Consider the following 5,189-nt stretch of genomic DNA (forward strand, 5'->3'; position numbering starts at 1 on the left):
AATAAAAATCTTTGTCAAATTCAGTGGGTGCGGCTTATATAAGGGTGCGTTTAATAGTCCGGAAATTACCGTAGCTGCTAATAAGGGTGTTAGTAAATCAGGTACTGATGTAGGTGAGGTGAGGAGGCCTGAGGTGCAGTCAAAGAGGTGCAGTCAAAGGTACTGATGTAGGTGAGGTGAGGAGGCCTGAGGTGCAGTCAAAGAGAAACATTCATCCCAAGGGTGATCAATAGAGTTTATTGCAGGAGATCTTCCACATCTTCCAACCCATGGAAAGCAGATCTTCATGGATTTGAAGAAGAGGCACACATAGGTGTCCTAATATTATCATAGAAAAGTGAAAAAAACTGCTGGATAAAAGTTCCAACACGAAGCAGGACGTCTGATTATGTATGAATCCAATAACAGCGTGTTTTATCTATAAGTTACTAGATAAGTTCATGGTGGTAGATACTTTAAGGCCATGAGGTTGTATCCACTTTGAGACTAAACTCAGTCACACTCACCGACCAGCTGACGGAGTCTGATTATTCCCACGTTACTGCATTACCCACCCGGAGCCTCGTATCATTTTCCCTAATTGATGCGAGTGTAAAACGCTGGCCATCTGCCTGAAGAGGTTCAGTCCTGAAAATGACGAAGGTTTAGATTTAATGGATGTAATGGCACAGTCACGTTCAGAGCGTCAACAAAACGAGCTGAGATTCTTCATACAAGGAATCCATGTTCTCACTTACGTCTTTACCTTCAAACCATAAAAAACCCACAAACATCCTGAAACATCAAAGTGCTGATCCTGGAGACTCCTTCCATCAAATTTCATTTGCAGAGATCATCTGATGTGACAGAGCTGTTACTATAGAAACCCTATTCTTCCTTCTTTCCTTTCTTCCTTCCATTTTTCTTCATTTCTTTTTCTTTCATTCTTCTTGTCTTTCCTCTTCCTTCTTTCTTTTTGTCTTCCATCCTTCCTTCATACCTTCCCTTCCTTCTCCTTGTCTGTCCCTTTCCTTCCTTCTTCTTGTATTTCGTCATCATTCATTCATTCTTCCTTCCCTTCTATCTTTCTTTCTTCCTTTCTTTTTGTCCTCCGCCCTTCCTTCGTTCCTTCCCTTCCTTCTTCTTGTCTTTCTCCTTCCTTCCTTTCTTCCTTCCTTGTTGTCTTCTGTCCTACCTTCATTCTTTCCATTTCCTTCCTTCTTCTTGTCTTTCTTCTTTATTCATTCTTCCTTCCCTGCTTCCCCTGGGAAAAAATTTGCCATGTTCTCTTCCTGAATGTAGGAAAGTGCTGACACTGGAGTAAAATCGTCTCCGTTATTAAAACTGGGAATGATCTGTTACTGACCAATCAGAACGCAGGATTCAGTGGAGCTGTGGTGTGAATAAATAACAGTTGTGTAGAATTAATATGTGATCAGTGAGTGTTGTGTTCTGAAGGTCTGGATGATGTTCGACTGGACTGTAGAGCAGCAGCTGCTCCTGATAATATTTGCACTTATTAAATAAACCGGAAAATCAAACCAGCGTCAGATGATTCGCTGAGACACTGGAACATGCAGAACCACACAATGTTCTTCAGCCTTGTCTCTTCAGGAGCCACTTGACACCTTCTACACAACGTCTCAGAGAGTCGATGCCCTCCAGTGGACCGGGAACGGAAGCACATCCAGCACATGACTCCTATCACACACTCTCTTTTACTCTGTCTATCTCCCTACACTCTCCCTCTCTATCTGTCTCTCTGTCTGTCTTTCTCTCTCCCTCTTATTTGTCTTTCATCCTGTATCCTTCTCTCCATCTGTCTTTCTCCCTCACTCTATGTTCTCTGTCTCTTTTTGTCCCCCTTTTTTTCTGATGCTCACTTTGTCTTTCTCTCTGTTTCTCACTCAGTTGTTTTTGTTCTCTCTCTCTCTCTCTCTCTCTCTCTCTCTCTCTCTCTCTCTCTCTCTCTCTCTCTCTCTCTCTCTTTGTCTCTTCTTGTCTCTCTCTAAATCCTTATCTCTTTATCTCTGTCACTTGCTATTGTATGCATTTTTCTTTCTCTCTCTGTCTCTCTCTCTCTCTCTCTCTCTCTCTCTCTCTCTCACACACACACAATGTCCAACAATTCCAATTGTTTGTTTATCAATAAATCCCATCGTATTTTGCACTCATTTACAGTCACGTGTGAAGTCACAGAGACGTCAGTGGAATTTTTACTGCAGGTCTGATTTACGTTTTTAGCAGCAATAAACAGTTTCTTTCTCAGTTTCTTTCTTGAAGAAGGAGAAAAGCAGCTTGTCATCTTACTAAGCAACCGGTGTGATGAGAGGAACGTTCCACCTTTAGATCTGATAGTTACTGACACTGGAGATGTTACAGAAAACTTCAGCATGACAACCATAACTCTAAACAAGCCGAGTTTCGCTGGAGAACCATCAGCTCCTGACCAATCAGGATCCAGGACACAACTCCGCTGTGTGATTAGAACATCTGCTCCTACGTTCTTCCTCTCAGGATCGTATACATGTTCCACTTCATCCTCAGCACCTATAGGTTCTCCTGTGACTTCACGTCCAAATCAAATCAAATTTTATTTGTCACATACATACAGAGTACGACATGCAGTGAAATGCTTTATACGACTGACCAGCATGAGGGAATAGGGTGGGGGAAGAAATAAAACAAGGGAAAAAGAAGGCAGACAAATAAAACCAATAAACTATGTAAAATATAAAATTATAAATAAATATATAAAGATATAAAGATATATATATATATATATATATATATATATATATATATATATATATATATATATAGGAAAAATAGGAGAATTGTATATACAGGGTGGGCTTATGATAAAGGGTATGCTTATGTACAGTAAATAGTAATCACATATGATTGTCTTAAAGTAAACGTGTGCGGTATGGTGTGGTATAAGTGAACGTGTGTGGTATGGTGTGGTATAAGTGACCGTGTGCGATGTGGTACAAAGTGACCGTGTGCAGTGTGGTGTGGTATAAGTGACCGTGTGCGGTGTGGTGTGGTACAAAGTGACCGTGTGCAGTGTGGTGTGGTATAAGTGACCGTGCGGTGTGGTGTGGTATAAAGTGACCGTGTGCAGTGTGGTGTGGTATAAAGTGACCGTGTGCAGTGTGGTGTGGTATAAAGTGACCGTGTGCAGTGTGGTGTGGTATAAGTGAACGTGTGCGGTACGGTGTGGTACAAAGTGACCGTGTGCAGTGTGGTGTGGTATAAGTGACCATGTGCGGTGTGGTGTGGTATAAGTGAACGTGTGCGGTATGGTGTGGTATAAAGTGACTGTGTGTGGTGTGTTGTGATATAAAGTGACCGTGTGTATGGTGTGGTATAAGTGAACGTATGCGGTGTGGTGTGGTACAAAGTGACCGTGTGCGGTGTGGTGTGGTACAAAGTGACCGTGTGCAGTGTGGTGTGGTATAAGTGACCGTGTGCGGTGTGGTGTGGTATAAAGTGACCGTGTGCAGTGTGGTGTGGTATAAAGTGACCGTGCAGTGTGGTGTGGTATAAAGTGACCGTGTGCAGTGTGGTGTGGTATAAGTGAACGTGTGCGGTACGGTGTGGTACAAAGTGACCGTGTGCAGTGTGGTGTGGTATAAGTGACCATGTGCGGTGTGGTGTGGTATAAGTGAACGTGTGCGGTATGGTGTGGTATAAAGTGACTGTGTGTGGTGTGTTGTGATATAAAGTGACCGTGTGCGGTATGGTGTGGTATAAGTGAACGTATGCGGTGTGGTGTGGTACAAAGTGACCGTGTGCGGTATGGTGTGGTATAAAGTGCACTGTGCTGTGCAAGTCCACAGTTAAAGTGACTGTCCAGGGTTTAAAGTGTTGTAGTGCGAGAAAAAAATAAAAAATATATGCAGAAGTGTGATGATGGAGAGAGTGACCAGCTTTTAGATCCAGTTTTTAGCTCCTGGGTGTCTCCTGGTTTAAACTCCGAATGGCCTGCGGGAAGAAGCTCCACCTCATTCTCTCTGTGTTCGCTTTCTGGGAGCAGAAGCGTTTCCCTGAACGCAACAAAGAAAAGAATCCATTATTGGGATGGCTGAGGTCCTTCATAATCTTCCTGGCTCTGGTCCTGCACCGCGTGCTGTAGATGTCCTGCAGGTTTGGGAGCTCAGTGTGGATGGTACGTTCAGCTGAACGCACCACCCTCTGGAGGGCTCGTCTGTCCTGCATGGTGCTGTTCCCGAACCAGGAAGTGATGCTACCCGTCAGAACACTCTCAATGGTGCAGGTGTAGAAAGTCTTTAGCACCTAAGAGGAAAGTTTAAAGTCCCTTAAGCGTCTCAGATGGTACAGACCTTGCCGGGCTTCTTCACCAGGGTGTTGGTGTGACACGACCAAGACAGGTCGTGTGTGATGTGAACACCAAGGTACCGTAAAAACTGTCCACTCTCTTCACTGGAGTCACGCTGATGTTTAGCGGTTGGTATGACCGCTCCTGCTTCGTGCTGAAGTCCACGATCAACTCCTTAGTCTTGCTGACGTTTAGGAGAAGGCTGTTCTCCTGGCACCATCTCTCTAGGTTTTTAACCTCCTGTGGGTAGGCCGTTTTGTCGTTGTTGGAGATCAGGCCCACCACAACAGTGTCGTCAGCAAACTTGACGATGGTTGTGGAGTTGGAAGTGGCCACACAGTCATATGTGTACAGTGAGTACAGCAGGGGGCTCAGAACACAACCCTGGGGAGCTCCAGTGCTGAGGGTGAGGGTGGATGAGGTGTGTTTTCCCACCCGTACGGCTTGTGGTCTGTCTGTCAGGAAGTTAGAGATCCATTGACACAGCGGCAGGCTGAGTCCCAGGACCTCCAACTTAGAGGTGAGTGTGGAGGGAATTATAGTGTCCAGGAACGGCTCATGACTGCAGACGCTCCCAGAAAAAAAAAGAAAACTGAAGTCACGGTTCTCTGTAGATTCACCAACAACACACAAGTTTACATTATTCATATTTTTAAAGAAAAAATTCCTGAAACCTCAGAAGGGTTTTTTCGCTTCTGAATGATTCTTTGAACCAATAAACAAAAGTCAGTCATTTCCACCTGAGATTTTTTTTGTCTGAAGGCAATTTTTTATTAGACAGAAAATTTTTATTTAATGAATAATATAAAATTATATATATAAATTCTAAAATAAATAAATATTAAATATATTAAAATATATTATA

Source organism: Silurus meridionalis, chromosome 14 (genome assembly GCF_014805685.1).
Source record: "Silurus meridionalis isolate SWU-2019-XX chromosome 14, ASM1480568v1, whole genome shotgun sequence".
NCBI classification, from domain to species: Eukaryota; Metazoa; Chordata; class Actinopteri; order Siluriformes; family Siluridae; genus Silurus; species Silurus meridionalis.